This window comes from Scyliorhinus torazame, chromosome 15 (assembly GCF_047496885.1).
Source record: "Scyliorhinus torazame isolate Kashiwa2021f chromosome 15, sScyTor2.1, whole genome shotgun sequence".
Classification (NCBI taxonomy): domain Eukaryota; kingdom Metazoa; phylum Chordata; class Chondrichthyes; order Carcharhiniformes; family Scyliorhinidae; genus Scyliorhinus; species Scyliorhinus torazame.
The window spans coordinates 111461065-111485448 of NC_092721.1; the positions used below are offsets into that span (position 1 = coordinate 111461065).

General features: G+C 53.3%; 1 protein-coding gene across 2 annotated transcripts in view; it reads left to right on the top strand.

The window, feature by feature from the left end:
* Positions 1–24384, top strand: part of tenm4 (teneurin transmembrane protein 4) — a 3407721-nt gene that overhangs the window by 1347010 nt on the left and 2036327 nt on the right. The window lies entirely within an intron of this gene.

Consider the following 24384-nt stretch of genomic DNA (forward strand, 5'->3'; position numbering starts at 1 on the left):
GAACTTCAATCAGAATGCAAATTACTGTTGCATTTATTTTTGAATGAAATTTGAATAAGCCAGAAGGCTAATATATTTCTACTACCGTGGAAACTGAATTGTTAAAGCTTTAAGAATATTGAAGTTCAAGCGCTCAAAAGAATGTTTTAATTGACCGAAATCACTTGTGGCAATGTAACGTGGCAACTAAAGACCAAATGATACACTATAGCTACAGTAATTGTACTCTGAACAGAAGTAGGTTTGGTGCTGTGAATGAGCAGGGAACTGGGTACAGATTTGTTCTTTTAAAAAGGGAAAAGATTAATAAAACTTTAGGTTTTTTTTCCAGCCAACAAGTAATGAGTCGACATGAAATTTTAAAATCTCAGTACAGTGTGCTGAATTTGGCTCCAGACTAGAAGAATATCACAACCTTGTGAACAGAATCACTAGCACTGCCATACCATAAATGTAGACTTGCTTTATGTCTTATTTTCTCTGTATCATGCTCTTATTCTGTTTCCAGCTCTTTCATTCCCGCACTTTCATGTTTTCTCCCCTTTGTCCTCATTTTCTCTGCATCAACTGCCCTCATTTTTTCTTTGCTCCCATTCCCTTCTGCATCTTTTCGTTCACATTTTTACCCATTTCATTTCATAGGGGAATTTGAACAATTTGCTGAGCTGGGGTTGGTGGTACAGTGGGCACTTAGGAGCTGAAATCTGTGTTTTCATATGTGTTTTGGAGTTTTAACTCCACAGCATGCATCTTTCGTAATGGACAGGTATGAAGAGGGACTGTTGATGGTGCGGAAACTAGAGGCCAAGAGGAAGCAGTCATCCTTCACCTGGCCCTCAAGGTGTTCTGTAAAGACACTTACCTGCATTCTGACATTGTCCTCATCTACTGCACCTGCCAGGCCAGACTTCTAGTCTTGGGGTTTCTGACCCTTGTCCTACCAAAGTTAAAACCTGGTGGACTGGAAGTCAAATTCCAAAAACCGAATGTTGTTCCCATATAACTGCTCCCTCGTGCCAGCCATACTGAATTCCATTTGTTCACCCATGTTAAAATTCCATTACCCAGCACCTCGCTAAGGGTTGGATTTTAGCTGCAAAAGAGTTAGGTTAGGGTTGTGTGGGGTTAAGTTGTTAGAAATCTGTTTCAGATTCAAAGCCCACCTCCACCCCTCACATGTTTAGGGTTTTAACTTAAGGTGGTGGTCATTCAATCAATCCAACCCAAGGACCCAGGTTTCACTTTCAAACGTGCAAATGAGGCTGTGAGCCATGGGAAACACAGCAGCTTTTTCGAGGAATGGATTTAGTGGATTCAGGAGGTAACTGCCGAAATCCTGGTTTCAGATGCTTGGCTGAGGAGTCCCTATAATTGAGCTCTCTTCAGGGCCTCAGACTTTCCCTCTCTGCCACCTTCAGTGTTGGAGGGAAGAAAAACCTCAAAGTCTGTACTCGACCGCGTGGTGTTGGTAAAACTTTGTTTAATTTGGAAAAACTGTGCACACAGGAGAGACAGATCCCGCGACTGTCCCGCAGCTCACAAAAGTCAGCTCTGATCATAGTCAGAGTTACATGCATATATATTTAAAGTTCCTTGGAGTTACAAGCAGGTATTGAGCTCACTGAATCATTCGGAACAATACAAAGTGATCAGTGTGCATATTTTCTGGTCCCCGTAATGGGAAAACGATTAAAGAATACAATGGGTTTGTGCTTCACATATTTAACTTCTAGAAGAGCTGCGAATGTATTGGACAATGGACCCCTTCGACTTACTTGGGCCTCCTGTGTTTCCCTTTTCATATTCAAATGCTCTGTGAGATGATGAAATCATTTCCAATGTGGGTGACTTTAACCATGGGTGACTTCCTACCGTTTTACTTATTTGTTGAAGACACCGACCGCACCTGATCCCATCGGGTGGCCAGCCCTCACGTTCCACGGAACGTGTCCTAAACATGGCTGTAAATTCCAGCCACTTCTTTCTCCTCCCCTCCCCATCTCGGACGAATGCCATTGGGATGTACTGAGGGGAATTGGCTTTTCCCCTGCCTTTCTTTGCCTGCAACACATAACTGTTGCCCATATCAGTACAGCACATGTCCCCAGGGTTATCCCTAACCTCACTGTCTCCTATACGCCTGCTGAACGACCCCCTCCGAATATGTCCCACCAGTGGTGTGCCCCTGAGAGACCTATCTTGATGGCGGTCTGGAGCGCTAAGTTCACCTGAATTCTCCCCTTGCTAGTTTGTTCTGCAGACTGTGAGCTAATTCTGTGGCGCGTTTCATTGCCTCTCGAATTATACTGCCCGGTATCTTGTCAATGTACAGGGAATCGTCCCACCAGGCTCCGAATAAGTACCCTGATGTGCTCCCTGGCAGGTGAAATTCTCCCACTGTCAATGAGTCTGTGACTTGCAAAAAGAAGCAATGGCTGCTACCACCGAGTAAAATCCCTGAGATCATCTCCGTCTCCGGATTTGTGAAGCACCACTGTGTCGGCCCCACCTGTATAGCTTTGAAGGCTTCCCATAACGGCAGTATGTTGACCATCACTTTGCTGGTATTAGACAGGGGCTCAAGGGTTTTACATGCACACACAATACAATGTATCAACTCTGAACAGCACTCCGCAGTGCTTATGTATGCCACACCTTCGCTGTGTGCAATGTACCCCTTGGATCCAGTTCGATAGACCCAGCCCTCCTGTACTGTCCCCAGGGATTCGAACCTGCAACTGTCCTCAAAGGTGCCCTTTGTTTGACTTTCCTGAGGGACCGCCATTATGAATCTCATCCCTCCCTCAATCGGTTCGTCGCCTGGCCTGGTGACCACAAGCTCATGCCTGTCCCTATGTAAATTTAAGAGATTTAGCCTGTGGAGGGAGGCGAACAGATGCCGCGGGATAGTTCCAAATCGTAAGTCTGTGATGTCAGTTTTGCTACTGTTAATTGCATCCGTTGCCAATGTATCGCAAGCCCTGCCTTTCGCTTGCTCTTCTGTGGTGTTAATTATTCCTGCTGATAGCATATCTAAGACTCGCACTAGCCCTTCTCCTTGTAGGTTTATGGCAGTCAGTGCATATTCAGACCCATAAGCTCCGTACTGCAGCCCCTTTCCTACTCCGGCTGCTACCCAGGAGGTATAACTGTTGACCTCCGCTAACTGTGCTGAATTCACAACAGAATTTGCGCTGTCAAACAACCCGCCAATGTCTCCTAGGATACTGCATTTCCTGCACCTGTACAACTTTGATTCTGGGCGATCCTGTAGGTATAGTCGTCTATGGCTTCCTGCAGTCTGATCTCTGCCCAAATTATAGCACGAGGGTGATCATAGCATTTGGAGCGCAAAACATCCAATAACCTTGTAACGTTATATGTGACTTCTAGCGGCACCATGGTGACATCATGTAATAGTAATTTTGGCTGCCCAACCCTAACTAACCCATCTGGGGGAAGTTCAACCAAATGGGAGCATTTCGTGGGCTTTTGATATCCACAAGTGCTGAGATTGTAGCATCTTACATCTTTACATCCTAATCTATCACATGTGTGCAATATTCCTGACAGTACAACCCTCCAAGGCCAGGCTCCCACACAAAGTGGGGCAGACTGGCCCATCTAGCTGTTATATTTAAATACGGACCAAATACCCAAGCTTCCCCTTGTGATCCTGTTACATTACATGTATAACCTCATGATCCCAAACCCGTGTGTACAACATAGATGCCTTTTATGCACAAATGTAATTTTGTGTAACAGTCCAAGTAACAAAATTAAGCAAATATGAAGGTGCTGGTGGTGGAAGAGATTTAAAAGAGCTAGCGTCCCCTCAAGCTCTGAGTACTTGTACACAAAGGCCCTACAGTAGTTGAATAGTCCCCAGTGCTTGCCTAACCCCTCTTACGGTCTGGGGTTTGGGCATCTCTAAAATGGCTTTCTTCCTTTCTACTGAGATCTTCTTTTCCCCCTGTGTAATCTTAAAATAAAGTTAAAAATCCATAGTCTTCGCTGTATGAAAATCCCCGATCAATAAATTTGATGTGTAGTGTGTTTACGGAGAAAATACTGAAATCTCTAAAAATTTGGAACACACAGAACAAAGTTTTTAAATGTAGGTACATCATGGTTGCCTCTAACAAAGGAGCACATGGGCTCAGTCCACACCGAATGCCCAGTCTTTGCATTTCAATTTAGATTCCTTCGTTCTCTCCTTTTTTTTTTAGCAGCCAAGACTATGCCGAGTTCAAACTAATCATTTACAAATCCCAATTTATACATTTTGATTTTGCTTTTTGTTTACTTCCTGAGAATCGTGTTCTAAATAACTTCCACAATGTTAATCATTATTACTGATTTTCTAAAGAACTTTCAAATACTTACCCCGTTTTAAATCTCACTTTAACTGCCGTGTATACCTCCTAATTGTTGTGCAACTTCGTTTGGAAAACACAACATTTTTAAAAACTAGGAACACCAGAGGAAGTTCATAAATTCTTATTAAACACACACACTCATTCATCCACCGAGATCTCCATTCAAACAAAAGGAATTCAAAGCATTATACTTTCATTCATCTCAACCAACTGAACAATAAAAGTTTGAATTCGCAAAGAAAACACAATGTAAAGGACAGTGTTCTCCACTTTTCTTTCTTCAAAACTGTAAATAAAACTCAAAGAAAAGGTAAATTCTCTCCCAAAAATATAAAGTAAGTTCAGACTCTTCTGAAGCCACAGGAGCTTTTCCACCACCCCAGAATCACCACGCTCGCATTTGAACAATTGCTTTGTAGCTTATCCTGCTCCTTAATCTTATATTCCTTAAAACCAATAATTTCTCAATTTATTTCACATATGCAGTCAGAAGATGATTCCAACCATTTCTGAGTTGTTAATTTAACTCCCCTCTTTTTTTTATCTCATGAGACATATATATCTCCCAATCTATATCTCCGTTGTCTTGGTCTCTCTGACTCTCTCTCTGCCTGTCCCTCTGACTCTCTGTCTCTTTCTGTCTCTTTGTTTCTTTTTGTCTCTATGTCTCCCTGCTGCTCTTACACCTTGCTGGTTATTCCTCACATTTCTAAATGAATTTATTTAGAGCGACCTATTTTGTTACTTTGGACAGCAATTTGTTTTTGCTCTGACCCGACCACCAAGCCTTTTGCTCAGCTGCAGTCCCCATTATAAATCCCCTGTCTTATTGCCTGTTTTAGTATTTCTGGCCATCTCAGCCAGTCGCACACTTCTATCCTGGCTCCTCTCGTGGGGCAACCCCCCCCCCACGGTTCAATCCTCTTGCGGAATCACCCTTCGCGGCTACTCCTCCTCGCTAGTAGCGAGATCTTTCCACCGTTCAGCTTGCGTTCTTCTCCTCAGAATTAGTCTCTCTACGACCCCATCAAGGACTTCTTCTTTGCAGATGTGGGCAGCCTATAACCCTCGCAGGATTCACGTCACAGCTTTGTCAGTCTTAACTTAGGCTTTCTACAATCACTACAGGATTTACTGTGGATCCCCTTCCTCTATTTTAAACTCCGGTTTCCACCGGCGATTTATCCAAACTTACACGATTTGACTAAGTACCTTGACCATTACCTTAACCCCCGCCTTGGGGTTTTGGATTTGGATGCAATCTTCTCCTCCATGGTGCGGTCGGGGTCACAAATCTGCTCTGCGGTTTTCTCCTGTTCCCTTCCTACGCGCATCTTACAGCTGCTACTCTTGCCTCCTGTAATTCTTTACTCCCTATGTTCCTTAAAATTGCGGTTGCAATTATTACCCCCTTCTCATTCTTATTCTTGGTTTGGCCTGCCCACCAGGCCTTCCGCTCAGCCGCGGGTGCATCTGGGTTGTATCCTTTCTCCCTCATCTTTACAATGAATTTACTATTGTGGGTTACAATCATCTGCACGATCGATCCCTCGGGCCCTCATCTATCTTGCTGTACCTTGCTCTTGCTGCCGGTTTTATCTGATCCGTCCATCTCTGCCGTTCACTCTCTCACATACACACACCTCTCCTGCGGGGTTCCTCCTCCGCGACGCTACCCTCTCGCGGTTACTCCTGTGGCTACTCCTTTCTCACACTAGGTGAGATCCTTCTAAATCTTTCTCCCGTGGTATTTCGTCCTACTCGTTTTTACTTTTGACCAGGCACTTGATCTCCAAAGCAAGTTCCTTAGCAAATTTTCCTTAACTTAACTGCCCGATCCCACTCCCAGTTTCACCCAACGATTTTTACTTCACCTCACGCGGTCAGACTCTTCCTCCGTTTTGTTCTTTAAGATCGCAACTTACGGCCGGCCAACGACTAACGTGGAATCACTCCCTAACTATGGGTGGTAGATTAAAAGACACTCACCTGATTTGGAGCCACATAGTCGCCGGTCGTCCTGTGTTGATATCCTGCCGACTATGTCAACTGTTGGAGGGAAGAAAAACCTCAAAGTCTGTTCTCGACCGCGTGGTGTTGGTAAAACTTTGTTTAATTTGGAAAAACTGTGCACACAGGAGAGACAGACACCACAACCACCCTGCAGCTCGCAAAAGTCAGCTCTGATCATAGTCAGAATTACATGCATATATATTTAAAGTTGGTTGGAGTCACAAGCAGGTATTGACGTCACTGAATCATTCGGAACAATACAAAGTGATCAATATGCATATTTTCTGGTCAGGGCCTCAAACCTTCCCTCTTTCCCACCTTCAGTAACTCCCCTGCACCCATCCCCCACCTCCCTCCCAAGCTGCCATTCCTTGTGGGTCAAGTTAGTGAACATTCTGCCTTATGCTTCGGCTGTTGGTTAGGCAACACCTGAATTTTTCTTTTCATTGCAGAGGCTTATTCCATAGAAGATTTTTGTTGGTTTTTGCTCTCTACTGTTTTACAAACCTTTTAATCCGTTGTTGTGTGCATATGAAGAATGTGACCACGAGGAAAAAATCATTTTGTATTTGAGAACCTGGGGCGAAATTCTCCCAAAATGGCGCGATGTCCACCGACTGGCGCCCAAAACGGCGCCAATCAGACGGGCATCGCGCCTTTGGGGGCCGACATTGAGGGGCTAGGCCGACGCCGGAGGAATTTCCGCCCCGCCAGCTGGCGGAAACGGCCTTTGTTGCCCCGCCAGCTGGCGCGGAAATTACATCCCCGGGCGGCACATGCACGGGAGCGTCAGCGGCCGCTGACAGTTTCCCACGCATGCACAGTGGAGGGAATCTCTTCCACCTCCGCCATGGTGGAGACCGTGGCGGAGGCGGAAGGGAAAGAGTGCCCCCACGGCACAGGCCCACCCGCGGATCGGTGGGCCCCGATCGCGGGCCAGGCCACCGTGGGGCACCCCCTGGGGCCAGATCGCCCCAGGACCCCGGAGCCCGCCCACGCCGCCTTGTCCCGCCGCTCAAAAGGTGGTTTAATCCATGCCGGCGGGACAGGCAATTTATCGGCGGGACTTCGGCCCATCCGGGCCGGAGAATCGAGCCGGGGGGCCCGCCAACCGGCGCGGCCCGATTCCCGCCCCCGCCGAATATCCGGTGCCGGAGACTTCGGCAACCGGCGGGGGCGGGATTCACGGCAGCCCCCGGCGATTCTCCAACCCGGCGGGGGGTCGGAGAATGACGCCCCTGGTGTCAGCATCTAGCTTTCCCAGGTCCAGCTCCTTTTACTAAATCCCAGTAGTGTGCTTCATCTTAACTTTAGAATTCAAACTCCTGTCCCATTAATCATCTGCAGCTAAGTAAGATTGCTAATTATGCAGCAGATGTAAAGCTAAGGTGGTTGATTCAAAGGACGACTGGATATGCTGCAGGAGAATTTGAATATGCACTGAAATGGGAAATAAGATACAGATGAAATTTGATGTGAACTATTGCAAAGTTCCAGCCTTAACTCAACTGCTACCAAACACTCATCTATGTCTTTATTACCTTGAGACTTGACCATTCTACTGCCCTCCTGACTTCTCCCACCCATCTTCCTCTACCAATAAACCTGAACTCACTCATCCAAAATTCTGCTGTTCGTATCCTATAAAATCAAGTTCCATTCAACCGTGAACCAATGTGTCTGCACCCCATATTTTATTGCCATGCTTTCAGCTAAACTCTGGAGTTTCTTTCCTGCCTGTGCCTCTCAATTTCTCCCTCTTATTTTGAAACTTACCACTTTGACCAAATGTTTGCTCATCTGTCATGATATCTTTTAATGTTGCTTGGTGTCAAAATTTTGAATCCTTCTCTGAAGTGCTTTTGGGACTTTTATCAGATCTAAGGGGTTTTAGAGATGAGCGCTGTTATTTTTCATTGTCACCTTTACTGTTAACGTCAATAATTGTTGCTGTCAGTAATCATATGGGAAATGAAAGAGATCTGAGTCCTGATTGACATTAACTTGAAGCTATCATAGGTATGTTTCTCACTACAACTGATGGATCTTTCCTTATGACTACAATTTAAAGACCTGTGGGTTTCCTTTCTACCAGGATGAGGATAAGCATGAAATGAGATGGCTCCAACTAGGTATGCAATATGTCAGGGCAATGTAGTCAAATTTAGCAGAAGCTCATAGATGATGTCTCCCAAAGTGGTATCTTTTGACATCAAAAGGGATAGGTGCATGAAACATCCACCCCACTGCTGTAAAGACCCTGGCACTGTCTAATTGAAGCCGCGGGCCCACATAAAGGGAACTGTCTGGGGGCGGTTCTCTGAGCCCCGTGCTGGGCCGGAGAATCGGCGCAACCGCACCCCGATGCCGGCGCACGAATCTCCGAGGTGTGGAGAATCGGCGCCATTTGCGCTGGCCGTATGTCCCAACAGAGTCCCGCCGGCGGCGTTCACCTCTGGTCGCTGCCGGCGGGAACTCTGCTGCGAAGGGTCGGGGAGCGGCTTGTGTGTGTGTGTGGGGGGGGGGGGGCTCCCGGGGGGGGCCTCCGATGGTGTCTGGTCCACGATCGGGGCCCACCGATCGGCGGGCTGGCCTCTCCCCCCCCCCCGGGTCTACTTTCTGGCACGGCTGGCCCCTGAACACCGAAGCCATGTTGAGTCGGGGCCGGCACGCTAAAGAAGTCCCCCGTGCATGCACAGGTTGGCGCGGCCCAACTGCGCATGCGCGGGTTGACGCGGCGCCCATTTGGCATTGGGAAAGGAGGCTGGAGTGGTGTGAACCACTCCAGCACTGTGCTGGCCCCCTGTGGGGGACAGAGTAGGTCGTACCAGGTCCTGGTTCGCGCCATCGTGAAACGCGATGGCGTTCACGGCGGCGCAAACACTTGGGCTCCATATTGGAGAATAGCCCCCTCTTTCTTCACAAAGCCCACCTTTTTTATCAGCCATTATTAAAAGAAAAAAAATGCTGCCTACTGATTTTCTATTACTTTATGAACTGGAAACCATTTGTTGTTTGATGTCAGTCTTTCCCTCTTCATCCTTGGACGTTTCATGAGCCCTTACAAAAGCTTTGAATGTTTCCCCCTTAAAATTATATTCCCCTCACTCTGGTCTTGAAAATTAAACAACAATCAATTTGTTATTTTCATCAACAGCTCACGCACTGTAACTCAACATTTCAACTGGACCTGTGTTGTTAAACTGACATTGTAAATTTGGAGACATATAGAACACTACCATTTAAGTTCATTGTTAGGATCTTCTTAGAAACTGGTAACATTTAAAAAGAGATGTGAATTCCCCAGTGACCAGCACAAAGCATTATACAGCAAAGTTTCATGTTTTAGAATTTTTACTGGAACAAACAAACTAAAACTAACATCAACGAAACATTCATCAGTAGGCAACTAATACAGTGCACTACAGAAAAGATATTCCCCATTCACTTCTTAACACAAATGAAAATTCTACACAATGTTTATACATTATATCACACTCAGTAGAAATATAGGACAGAATTTTTCCATCTAGGGACCAAGTCCCATTGGACAGTGCGGTGTTTTGCTCTCTTCTGTGATGGGGCAGGCATATTGGCACATAATCTGCCATTGTATCTGGGCACCAAAAGGCAGCCAACATCACTGACACATGGTTGAATAAAGAACAGGAAGACAGATCTCTGGGAGCTCTCTGAGACTGGAAGATGAGCAATAGCAACAGCAACAGCGGCCTGTTAAAGCTTGCACCTTACTGTCAGTAGGTTTTGACTTCGACCCCTGACTGAAAACAACAAGGTTACATGATTATCTTTGGCCAGATTTCCCCTTTCCAAACCATTCCATTTTACCTTGAAGTAGAACGACAATTCAAAATATAACCATCTTATAAGGTCCAGCCCCCCCTTCTCTCCCAGTTCTGGTGAAAGGTCACCGACCTGAAACATTGCGCAAGATCTACTGGTTGCGCTGTGATCTCACAAGACGTTGCCATCTCGTGAATGTCACAATGGCAAAGCTGTTCATTAGAGTGAGACATCTGGGGTGAGATTCTCCGACCCCCCGCCGGGTCGGAGAATCGCCGGGGGCTGGCGTGAATCCCACCCCCGCCGGTTGCCGAATCTCCGGTGCCGGAGATTCGGCGGGGGCGGGAATCGCGCCGTGCCGGTTGGCGGCCCCCCCCCCCACGATTCACCGGCCCGGATGGGCTGAAGTCCCGCTGCTAGAATGCCTGTCCCGCCGGCGTGGATTAAACCACCTCCCTACTGTGGCACCCGATCTACCCAAATGGCCGTTGGATAGCATGGTGTTTCTCAGTGCTCTGGGTGCCAGGAAACACCCGGCTTGTCGCGTGTGCTATGGTACTCTGTTCCCATTTGGGTAGATCATGCCGATTAACTCAATTCCGCTACAAATAAACAATGCCCAAATTAGATAATCGAGGCTACAATTTCTGCCTATGCCACTCTTGTCTGGTTTCAGATTTTGGATGAATGTAAGTTATGTTTGTATCTTGTGTCACACACAGAATTCCACTTTCGTGGCAATTCTGTAAATGAGAAGGAGGGGGTGAGGAATGAAGCAGAAGCCTGAAAAACACAGACCACTGACTGTGGCAGCTTATAGGCCACTGAGAAGGGGCCCGATTCTCCGAGCCGCGCGCTGGGCTGGAGAATCGCCGCAACTGCACCACGACGCCCTGACGGCGGCACGCGATTCTCCGAGGTGCGGAGAATCAGCGCCATTTGTGCCAGCACGTTTGACGCGGCACCGGCCAACGGCCGCTCGCCGATTCACCGGCCCAGATGGGACGAGCGGCCGCGTGGAAAAAGCAGAGTCCCGCCGGCGCCGTTCACCCCTGGTTGCTGCCGGCGGGAACTCTGCACGAAGGGTGGGGGCGGTCTGTGGGGCGGGGAAAAGCGCTCCTTAAGGGGGGGGGAGGGCCTCCGATGGGGTCTGGTCCGCGATTTGGGCCCACCAGTTGGCGGGCCGGCCTCTCCCCCCCCCGGGCCTACTTTGTTGCGCAGCCGGCCCCTGAACCCCCATGCCATGTTGCGCAGGGGCCGGCGCGCTAAATAAGTCCACCGCGCATGTGCAGGTTGGCGCAGCCCAAATGCGCATGCGCGGGTTGGCGTGGCTCCCAGTTGACGACGTGAAGGGAGACTGGAGCAGCGTGAACCGCTCCAGCACCATGCTGGCCCCCTATGGGTGACAGAATCAGTTGTCCCGTTTCCGTTTCACGCCGTCGTGAAACGCGATGGCGTTCACGACGGCGCAAACACATAGTCTCCATTTTGGAGAATCGCCCCCACAGTGTGAACATCACAGAACAAATTTGAATCTTTTTCTGCACATTTTGCAAATAGCTCCAACTCGTATTTCTTTCAGTCTATTGGCCACCTGCTAACCTGTGGATGAAGCTACTGCTATATCTGATTTAACTTGCAGGGTTTCAAGCTGTTGGGTTGTTCTCTGTGCTTTCATTAGTGAATCTGAACAATAATTTAACAGTTAGAGGGATTTCATAGAGTTTTATCTCCTAATATTTTATCTAATTTGTATTCTTTTGTCACTATTACAGAGGTCTCAAATTATAATAATTTTTCACTTTTACAATGAATGTGGTGATGAAGGAATTCCTTCATTTCTATCCAATCAGAATATGCATATGAATATAAGTATTGCAGATTTAATTCTCAGTTAGTTGTGGTCTTTCTTGAGGAAACAATGGCTTTGTCAAAGGTGCCATTGAGCGACGGATTATCTTATAGATTCAATGTTTGTTTTCAAATTGATGGTTTTTAATTGCCCATCTACCTTTGTGGTTGCAATGCCAATGTTTGTAGGTAAATGGGCGGCACGGTAGCACAGTGATTAGCACTGTTGCTTCACAGCTCCAGGGTCTCAGGTTCGATTCCCAGCTTGGGTCACTGTCTGTGCGGAGTCTGCACGTTCTCCCCGTGTTTGCATGGCTTTCCTCCGGGTGCTCCGGTTTCTTCCCACGTCCAGAAACGTGCAGGTTAGGAGGATTGGCCATGCTAAATTGCCCTTGGTCTCCAAAAAGGTTAGGTGGGGTTACAGGGTTGCGGGGAGAGGGTGGAGGAGTGGGTTTAAGTAGGGTGCTCTTTCCAAGGGCCAGTGCAGACTTGATGGGCCGAATGGCCTTCTTTTACACTGTTATATTCTATGATTCTAAATGTGTAACATAATACCAAGACTGGAGATTTAATGTTACTGTGGACTGAGTTAGCTGCTTTCAGTAGAGGAGACAATTGCCTGAATGCCTCAGCCGCTGCCTATTATCGGTTTTCATTGTGTTGCCACCATCAGTGTCGCTTTTCTTGTGTTACCCACCCTGAAAGCCTCTCGCAAATGTATCTTTTTTCACTTTAGCTCCTTGGTAAATTGAACAGTTCATCTAATCATTGCTGTTCCTTGTCAAAATGCATGCCAGCCCAGTCAATTGCACCTCTCCTCTGACTGTGTCATGCTTTTCCACTTCTCCTGGATCACCTCAGTGAGCTCCAAGATTCTTTTCTCAGTCCTTTTGTTGTCATCTGAATTATGTCCTTTGGTACGTTACCTCAATCCTTTAAAAATAAAATTTGTAATACCCTGGCTGTCTACAAAGTGTTATTTGTTACACTTTTACATATCCTTCTTCAACAGTGCTGACAAAATGTCAAATTCTTCTTCCAGATAATTATTTGCTTATTACTTTCTGCTCTCACTTTCTTTAGATTTTCAGTGTGTGTATATATTGTGATTCTGTTTAGATGGATATTAGTATTACATTTGCATTCTCCACACTGCTGATGTCCTGAATGAGGTATGTTTTGTTATTCAGTACGTTGATACAGTTTACTCCAGTTGCATAACCTTCATAGTCATCAAATAACGGCAGAATAATTTGAAAAAACTCATTTTCATCTTGGTCTGCACACAGAAAATACAAACAATATAATTTTAAGAAGCTCAAATGGGTCAATATTTTGATAGAGGTGTTGGTTTTAAATTAAATTTTGACCTCAAAAAATGCATTCATAATTCAAATGGGTCCTTCTAATAAACCCAGAAACATCACAACTCTGTATGAACAAATTTTCAGTTGAACACTAAACTATGGAATTCTCCATCAGTAATGGCACAAGCAAACTCCCAGTGGAGTCCCAACATAGACGTGTAATTCAAATAACCGTGAAAAATAGATTGCAGGTAAAAACAAAGATGAGTAAAGGCCATTGAGTGACTTAAAGTTAACACTTCAAGATCCTAAAACACGGAGGCAGTAAAGATTGCTGAGGAAATGGGTGTGAAGGAACAAGAAATTGTGTTGAAGGGGATGTGGCTAGCTGAATTTTGGAGGAGCTGCATATCATAATATCCACTCATGTATATAATGAGATGCAGACAGGCAGTGATTGACACATAGGATGACCAGTAAGCATACAACAGAGCACAGCCAATCACCAGACAGGACACTACCACTATAAAGCCAGAGGGCACTAGGTTTCCCACCCTCTCGGGACCCAGCTACTGAGACAGTCAGAGTCCACGAGCTAGCAAGCACAAACACCATGCGGTGGCTAGTAAGTCTGGTCAGGCTACTACAAGGTCACTAGTCAGATCAGTATAATGTCGTCCCACAGCTGAATATGTACAGTAGTTCATCTAGTTGAATAAAACAGTGTTGGATCGTCTACTGTGTTAGACGTCTGTTTCTAACTTCCCTGCAACGAGTGCAGTCCACATCGAAATAACCTGCCAAACACAGCATGGTACCAGAGTGATATTGATCTTGACGGACCTACCTCGAGTGAATCAGCATCAACCAGCAAGCAGCCATCCAGCGAAATGGAAAACATCCAGCCTCCTCCGCAGCTCCGCATCTCCGGCAACCTCGGCGGCAATTGGAAAATCTTCAAGCAAAAGTTCCTCTTGTACATCGAGGCCTCCGACCTCGAGGCAGCATCGGATGCCAGGAAGATTGATTTGGGAGACAAAGTCTTGTGTGTCATTTAAGTCTGGAAATAGGGGGCAGCATAGGCCTCACGACACCAAGGACCCAGGTTCAATCCTGGCCCCGGGTCACTGTCCGTATGGTGTTTGCACATTCTTTCCATGTCTGTGTGGGTCTCACCCCCACAAGCCAGAGATATGCAGGGTAGGTGGCTTGACCACGCTAAATTGCCCCTTAATTGGAAAAATTTAATCAAGTCTGGAAGTGGATGTCAATTCTAAGGATTTCTGTAATGGTGGTCATGAGAATAGGATTGATGTTGTTAAGTGGACATAAGGGGCGCAATTCTCCCATGGGGAGACTAAGTCCCGATGCCAGAGTGAAAACCGGAGTGTTTCACTCCGGCGTCGGAGGCCGCTCCCAGGCCCTTATTCACCCGCCCTCGGGGGGCTAGTAGCAGCGTCGCATAATTTACGCGCACCGGGCCTTGTTGCCGCGTAAAGGCGGCGCCGTGTAAATGACGTCAACCGCGCATGCCACCCCCCCCCCCCCAGCATTCCCACGCTGTTCCCGCTGGCAGCGACCAGGTGTGGACGGCGCTGGCGAGAGGCCATCGTGTTGGGCAGGCCGCTCAGCCCATCTGGGCCGGAGAATCGCCGCTCGCCCGTTACAAACGGCGAGCGGCGATTCTCCCAGTGGCCAGCCGTGATTCTTGCCGCGCCGGTTTGTGGGGGTGCTGGGGCGGCGTGATGGGACTCGTGCGGCTCCCCAGTGATTCTCCCACCCGGCGTAGGGGGGCAGAATTCCGCCCAAGATATTTTAGAGATGGCACGACATTGTATTTGAACGATGAGTGCACTTGTGGAGTTGCCGAAAGATCTGAGATATTCAATCCATCAGGCTATGTTTATTCGAGCCAAGCAAATACTGTAAAGATATCCAAGTAGTTCAGATTGATTCATTGGATTCTGAAAAATTGGGAAACGTTTGAAATGCAATTGTTTGGTTTTTTGCACCTTTAAATCTCTTTGTCCTCTTCTTTTGAAACTACTTCCACCAGTTAATTTTTAAAGTGCTGGAAGCAGCAGGTGGCCCAGTGGTTAGCACTACTGCCTCACAGCGCCGAGGTCCCAGATTCGATCCCGGCCCTGGGTCACTGTCCGTATGGAGTTTGAACATTCTCCCCGTGTCTGCGTGGGTTTCACCCCCACAACCCACAGATGTGCAGGGTAGGTGGATTGGCCACACTAAATTGCCCCTTAATTGGAAAAAATGAATTGGATGCTCTAAATTTAAAAATTGCTATTTATCCTTTACCTTGGTACAATGAGTGACTCTGCTCTGGAATTCAGCCTCAAGGAATGCCTCTGTTCCTAGCCTTCTGTCCAAGAAATATCTCTTTATCTCCAAATGTATCTTATTCCCGTAACCCATCCCTAATCCTACACATTCCAGGGACAGCTCTACTGACCTTGGGCAAAATTCTCCGTTATCGGCGGAAACTCCGCCGATCGGCGCAAAAAACGGCGCAAATCCCACTTGCGTCACGTCATAAAAATGGGCCGATAGTCTGCGGCCCGAAATGGGCTAGCAGCGACGTAACGGGATCCGCGCTTGCGCAGTGGTTCACGCCGTGCAGCGTCATACGCGCTGCACGGCGTGACGGCTCATAAGGCCGCGCAGCTCCCCCCCACCCGACCGGAACAGCCGACCGCAACACCCGACTTGATGGCTGGCCGTCGCTCAGCCCCGAGGTTCGAGTCACGCGATGTGGAGGCGCTCCTGGATGCGGTGGAGCAGAGGAGGGACGCCCTGTATCCCGGGCACGGCCGCAGAGTTGCCCCACGCCACAGCCGGCATCTGTGGAGGGAGGTGGCAGAGGCCGTCACCGCTGTGGCCCTAACACCACGGACAGGCACCCAGTGCCACAAGAAGGTGAACGACCTCGTCAGAGCAGGCAGGGTGAGCCTCCCCATATCCCCCATATCCCCTCTCCCCCAAATCCCCCCCTCCCCCATATCCCCCCTCCCCCATATCCCCCCCTCCCCCATATCCCCCATATCCCCCCTCCCCCATATCCCCCCCTCCCCCATATCCCCCCTCCCCCATATCCCCCCTCCCCCATATCCCCCATATCCCCCCTCCCCCATATCCCCCCCTCCCCCATATCCCCCATATCCCCCATATCCCCCCTCCCCCATATCCCCCATATTCCCCCCTCCCCCATATCCCCCCTCCCCCATATCCCCCATATCCCCCCTCCCCCATATCCCCCTCCCCCATATCCCCCATATCCCCATATCCCCCCTCCCCCATATCCCCCATATTCCCCCCTCCCCATATCCCCCCTCCCCCATATCCCCCATATCCCCCCTCCCCCATATTCCCCATATCCCCCCCTCCCCCATATCCCCCTCCCACATATCCCCCCTCCCCCATATCCCCCCTCCCCCATATCCCCCATATCCCCCCTCCCCCATATCCCCCATATTCCCCCCTCCCCCATATCCCCCCTCCCCCATATCCCCCCTCCCCCATATCCCCCATATTCCCCACTCCCCCATATCCCCCCTCCCCCATATCCCCCCTCCCCCATATCCCCCATATCCCCAAGTGAATCCAGCCCTAACCTTAACCTCTGCAATGCACGCGCAATCGATGGCGTGCATTCATATACCTGCCTAACACTGTTGCTTTTTACCCCTGCCACCACCCCCCCCCCCCCCAGGAGAAGCGCGCACACAACAATAGGGAGCATGTGAGGACTGGAGGAGGGCCCGCTGATGAGAGGCCACTGACCGTACACGAGGAAAGGGCCCTGGAACTGGCTGGCGGACCTGAGGACCGGGAGGTTGCTGATGCAGAGGTCGGGGCCCCACGAGCAAGTGAGCCACCAACAGCCCGTCCCCATATCCCCCCTCCCCTATATCCCCCTCTCCCGTATCACCTGATCACTGCCTGATGTCTAACCATGCATGCTTCATTGTGTATCGCAGGACCAAACGTCCAGGCACCCATCCCCGCAGATGCAGACCGCCCGCAGGATGCCCCTCGGAGACCACGGGAGACGGAGAGACCCGCACCCTCCAGCATGCGACGCCCGCAGGATGCCCCTCAGAGACCACGGGAGACGGAGAGACCCGCACCCTCCAGCATGCGACGCCCGCAGGATGCCCCTCGGAGACCACGGGAGACGGAGAGACCCGAACCCTCCAGCATGCGACGCCCGCAGGATGCCCCTCGGAGACCACGAGAGACGGAGAGACCCGCACCCTCCAGCATGCGACGCCCGCAGGATGCCCCTCGGAGACCACGGGAGACGGAGAGACCCGCACCCTCCAGCATGCGACGCCCGCAGGATGCCCCTCGGAGACCACGGGAGACGGAGAGACCCAAACCCTCCAGCATGCGACGCCCGCAGGATGCCCCTCGGAGACCACGGGAGACGGAGAGACCCGAACCCTCCAGCATGCGACGCCCGCAGGATGCCCCTCGGAGACCACGGGAGACGGAGAGACCCGAACCCTCCAGCATGCGACGCCCGCAGGATGCCCCTCGGAGACCACGGGAGACGGAGAGACCCGAACCCTCCAGCATGCGACGCCCGCAGGATGCCCCTCGGAGACCACGGGAGACGGAGAGACCCGAACCCTCCAGCATGCGACGCCCGCAGGATGCCCCTCGGAGACCACGGGAGACGGAGAGACCCGAACCCTCCAGCATGCGACGCCCGCAGGATGCCCCTCGGAGACCACGGGAGACGGAGAGACCTGGAGCAACAGGGAGACGACACCCCCGTCACGTGCGGGAGCGACCACCCAGCGATGAGGGGGGCAGCCACAGGCCCCCGTCACATCCGAGCCAGGACACCACTACCCAGGACACCACTATCCAGGACACCCCTACCCGGGACACCACTACCCAGGACACCCCTACCCGGGACACCACTACCCGGGACAGCACTACCCGGGACAGCACTACCCGGGACAGCACTTCCCGGGACAGCACTACCCAGGACACCCCTACCCGGGAAGACGAAATACCGGACAGTGACTCAGAGAGGATGGGTGGAGACGAACCCCCACCCCAAAGTGCCATGGACTCAGAGTGGGACGAAGGGCACGACACAACGCCACTGCTGTCACCAACACCCTCCATCATCGCAGAAACACTCACCACGGTTGGGCACTTTAGTGATGAGGCGTCTGGTACACTCACTGGTGCGCACAACACAGCCGTCCCGGTACAGCAGGTGGAGGTAGGAGCAGCAGAGGGACCGGGCGGTCGGAGGGCAGCCCAGGCCAAGCGAACATCTGCCGCCCAGATGGATCCCGGGTTACTGCAGTTACCACACCCACACATAGATCCGATGCAACCACCGACACGGAGACGAGCGAATAGGGTGACGGGTGGCTTGCGGCGGCTGCGGTCGCAGGTGGAGGAGTCCACCCGCGTCCAGGAGCTGGGAGTGGTCCCGGTCATGCGTGCCACCCAGGCTGACACCGCACGGGTGGCGTCCGCGGTGGAGGCAATGGGTGCGACGGTGTCAGACATGGGGAACGGTTTGCGAGGCCTGGGGCCTTCCGTGCAGGCGGCGTCTGTGGCCCAGGAAATGGCTGCCCTCTCACAGGAGGCCATGAGCCAGTGCCAGCGCCAGATGGCAGAGGCGCTCAACGCCATAGCCCAGTCTCAGCACGCCATAGCCCAGTCTCAGCAGGCTATGGCCCAGTCTCAGCAGGCCATGGCCCAGTCTCAGCAGGCCATAGCCCAGTCTCTGCAGGCCATGGCCCAGTCTCTGCAGGCCATGGCCCAGTCTCAGCAGGCCATCGCTGAGGGCATCGGCGCCAGTGGCCATGTGCGAGCTGGCGTCGCACTGTCGCAGACAGGGTTCGACAACCCCCTGGGCTCCATGGCTGCAAACCTGCAGACCCCTGTCGATACCAGCACGGGCCTCCAGGACTGGCAGCGCCAGATGTCGGGGGCGCGTCGGATGGCCAGTCCGTTCGCATCCCCCACCCATGTAGAGGCCTGGGGGCCATCGGGCACCCCGAGGGAGGAGGAGGTGGTGTGGTCCGTCCCGGCTCCCTCTGTAGGGGAGGTCCCGGTACACCGCGACACCTCGGACTCCCCCCCTTCCGTCCCAGGTGCATCGGGTGGGCAACGGGCAGGACAGGCTGGCAGCTCGCCATCCCAGTCGCCCGGGCCGCAGCCTGGCCCATCTAGGCCAGGACGCCCCAGGAAACGGCCGCCAAAGGGATCCAGTGTCAGAGGGCAGGAATCACAGGAGTCCACCTCCAGTTCTGCTGTACCGTCTGGGGAACCACGTAGACGTAGTCAAAGGGCCCGTAAGGCCAAACAATTAGACACTGAGTAAGTTGGCACGGGTGCAGGGCACAGATGAGTTTTAGGCGCTAGGGCACGTGCATGAACTCCTTTGGTTATTAAAGTCAATGTTACACCTACCGAAGCTGCCTTTGTGCTCTGTCCAAAGTGTGCGGGGGTGTCATGTACGTTGAGCGCAAGTGTGTGTGTGCGGGGTGGTCTTACCTCAGCCCCAGGTGAGTCTGCCCCCTTCCCCCTGGGCCGCCATCAACATCCCCCGGGCAGAGGACGGGACCGTGCGCTGCAGTGTCACAGCCGCATGCAGGGATGGTCCGGGTGGATGGTGGTACTGTGGCCATGGGTCAGACATAGTCCAACGATGTAGAGCCAGGAGCTCATCGGAGGCGGGTTGTCATCATTCTCCATGGCCTGCGATAGACACGCGTCCACCCGCAACTGGGTGAGCCCGGCCCGTTGTGCCGCCGGTGGATCGGCAATTGGGAGTGGGGGGGTGGTGTGCATGCGGGTGGGGTGTGTGGGGTTGGGGAGGGGGGTGAGGGTGCTGGGTGGGTGGATGGGTGGGGGGTGTGGGTGGTCGGCTGTTGTCATGGTGTGCGGTCTGTGGCCATACTACCCGATTCCCACGCCCATCTAGTCAGTGAAGCGGGCGTCTATCAGTCTATCCCATGCCCGCTGGGCCAGCCGGTAACGGTGGACAGCCACCCGTCTGTGTCTACCCCGTCTGCCCTGACCATTGCCCCCATCCCCCTCATCTGGGGAGGACTGGGCCTCTTCCTGCTGCTCCTCCACTCCGCCCTCCTCTGCCTGCGGCACATCGCCCCTCTGCTGGGCTATGTTGTGCAGGACGCAGCACACCACAATGATGCGGCCGACCCTATCTGACCGATACTGGAGGGCGCCCCCAGAGAGGTCCAGGCACCTGAAACGCATCTTCAGCACGCCAAAGCACCTCTCGATCACTCCCCTTGTCGCTACATGGGCATCATTGTAGCGGTTCTCCGCCTCATTGCGTGGCCTCCGTATAGGCGTCATCAGCCACGATCGCAATGGGTAGCCCCTGTCGCCCAGCAACCAGCCCCTCAGCCGGGGATGGCGTCCCTCGTACATGCCGGGGATGGATGACCGCGACAACACGAATGAGTCGTGTACACTGCCTGGGTGACGGGCGCAGACGTGCAGGATCATCATGCGGTGGTCGCAGACCACCTGTACGTTCATCGAATAGGTCCCCTTCCTATTAGTGAACACGGCCCTGTTATCTGCAGGTGGCCGCACGGCGACGTGCATCCCATCGATCGCGCCCTGGACCATGGGAAACCCGGCAATGGCAGAGAAGCCCACGGCCCGGGCATCTTGGCTGGCCCGGTCCACGGGGAAGCGGATGTAGCGGTGCGCCATGGCATAAAGGGCATCTGTCACTGCCCGGATGCACCGATGTCTGCGATATGCCGGACAGGTCCCCACTCGGTGCCTGGAATGACCCCGTTGCATAAAAGTTCAGGGCCACCGTAACCTTGACGGACACGGGGAGAGGGTGTCCCCCGCCAGTGCCACGCGGTGACAGGTGTGCCAGCAGGTGGCAGATGTGTGCCACGGTTTCCCGGCTCATCCGGAGTCTCCTCCTGCATTCCCGGTCCGTGAGGTCCTGGTATGACTGCCGGGGCCGGTACACACGGGGCGCCCTCGGGTGCCTCCGTTGCCGTGGGGCCGCGACGTCCTCCTCCCCCTCCTCGTCCTGTCGGTCAGGTGTCCCTCCAGCCTGGGCGGCTGCCGCCTGCCACTCTGCGGCAGCCTGCGCCGCCTCTCTGGCACGCTCCTCCTCCTCCTCCTCCTCCTCCTCCTCCTCCTCCTCATCCAGGGCAACATAGACATGAGCGGCTGCCACCACGGCGGCCAACATCGCTGGATAGTCTGAAAACATGACGGCCTGGTGGGGGGGAGGGGAACGACGACATGTCATCATTGCCCATATCCCCTCCTCCCCCCAGCCAGGTGGCATGGACCGCATGGGTCCAACTGTTGGAGGCTGGCACCTGGCCAGGTGGACCAACTCATTTGCCCTCCCATCACCCACCCCGGCACGGACCCCCCCCCCCCCCCAACCTCCACCCCGGCATGGACCCCCTCCCCAACACCCACCCCAGCACGGACCCCCCCCCCAACCTCCACCCCGGCACGGACCCCCTCCCCAACCTCCACCCCGGCACGGACCCCCTCCCCAACCCCCAACCTCCACCCCAGCACGGACCCCCCCCCAACCTCCACCCCGGCACGGACACCCTCCCCAACCCCCAACCTCCACCCCAGCACGGACCCCCCCCCAACCTCCACCCCGGCACGGACCCCCTCCCCAACCTCCATCCCGGCACGGACCCCCTCCCCAACCCCCAACCTCCACCCCAGCACGGACCCCCCCCCAACCTCCACCCCGGCATGGACCCCCTCCCCAACCCCCAACCTCCACCCCAGCACGGACCCCCCCCCAACCTCCACCCCGGCACGGACCCCCTCCCCAACCTCCACCCCGGCACGGACCCCCTCCCCAACCTCCACCCCAGCACGGACCCCCTCCCCAACCTCCACCCCGGCACGGACCCCCTCCCCAACCTCCACCCCGGCACGGACCCCCTCCCCAACCCCCAACCTCCACCCCAGCACGGACCCCCCCCCCAACCTCCACCCCGGCACGGACCCCCTCCACAACCTCCACCCCGGCACGGACCCCCTCCCCAACCTCCAGCCCGGCACGGACCCCCTCCCCAACCCCCAACCTCCACCCCAGCACGGACCCCCCCCCAACCTCCACCCCGGCACGGACCCCCTCCCCAACCCCCAACCTCCACCCCAGCACGGACCCCCCCCCAACCTCCACCCCGGCACGGACCCCCTCCCCAACCTCCACCCCGGCACGGACCCCCTCCCCAACCTCCACCCCGGCACGGACCCCCTCCCCAACCTCCACCCCGGCACGGACCCCCTCCCCAACCTCCACCCCGGCACGGACCCCCTCCCCAACCCCCAACCTCCACCCCAGCACGGACCCCCCCCCCAGCCTCCACCCCGGCACGGACCCCCTCCACAACCCCCAACCTCCACCCCGGCACGGACCCCCTCCCGGCACTCCCCCGGAGCCCAGCCTACTCTAACCACCCCCCCCCCCCCCCCGCTGCACACACACACAAGCCGAGACACACCTCTCCTCACGCAATCAGTCTGCGGCCACGCCATTTCCTGCCCAGAGCCAACCCCCCAGGCCGTCACTCACCTCCTCGCTGGTCGGCGTGAGCCTGGAGCACCGGGTCACGCCGATGAAAAGGAGGTTTGATTCACGTCGACGTGAACGGTCATCACGTCGACGGGACTTCGGCCCATCCGGAAGGGAGAATATCGGCAGGCCGAAAATCGGCTGCCTTGCGCAGACCCGTGACATTCTCCGCGGCAGTGGCGCCATTAACGCCCCGCCGACTTTTCTCCCTTCGGAGACTTCGGCGGGGGCGGGATTCACGGCGGCCAACGGCCATTCTCCGACCCGGCGGGGGGTCGGAGAATGACGCCCCTTGAATTTGCTGCTCTATGTTGTCCGCGTATAGAAATTCAATCACACTTCATCCATGCTCTAGGTGATGCTTTGATGTGTTGGAAACCTTTTGAAGTGCTTTCTTCATCTTTAATTTAATTCCTCTTTAACTTTTTCAAGCCTCTGGGCATGCTGAGAAGCCTCTTAATTGTCAGTTCCAGGCTATTTCAAAGGAGGGTTTAGCATTGTTTTTAAAGCTCTTTACAGTTGATTAATTCTGAAATGCTTCCTCTTTTAAGCAGGTGTTGTTTCTAACTGCAGGTTTTTTTTTAAGAAGGAGGCTGCATCTTTATTCGAAAGTACGTCCTGGAAAGACCAGGGCCGGGATTCTCCGACCCGGCGCCGGGTCGGAGAATCCCCAGGAGGCGTGAGAATCATGCTGCGCCACCCTGCGCCGGCTCGCCGATTCTCCAGCGCCAATATTTGGGCGCCCACTGGATAGCCACCACGCCGGTCAGGGGCTGTTGAAAGCGCCCCACCCCGGCGATTCTCCGGGCCTCAATGGGCCGAGTGCCCGCCGGTTTCAGCCGAGTCCCGCCAGCGTGGGTTACTCGGGTCCCACAAGCGGGATTTGCAAGGTGTGTCTGTGGGGGCCATCCTAGAGGGGGGGGCAGGGGTATCCGACCCCGGGGGGTGCCTCCACAGTGGCATGGCCCACGAGCGGGGGCTACCGATCGACGGGCGGGCTGGTTCCGCGGGGGCCTATGTTCCTCCGCACGGGGCCCAGTAGGGCTCCGCCATATGGCCCGGGGGCCGGCACGGAGACGGGAACACACGCACATGCATGGAATCATGCCGGCCATTCCACGCATGCGCGGAATCACGCCGGCCGTAGCTTGCATGCGCGCACTCGCGCTGGCCGTTCCGCGCTGGCTGGAGCTGCAGGGACCACTCTGGTGCTGACCTAGCCCCCTAGGAACGGGAGCATTCCTGATTATCAGGGACTGTTGACGCCGGAGTGGTTGACGCCGCTTTTCACGCCGGCGTCAGAACTTGGACGTGGGATTGGAGAATCCCGGCCCATGTGATTTGTCTGAGTTTTGTCCCACATTTCTTTACTTGTTAATTTAAGGAACCTGTTTGGCTTATTTCTTGAACTAATAATTCACAGTTA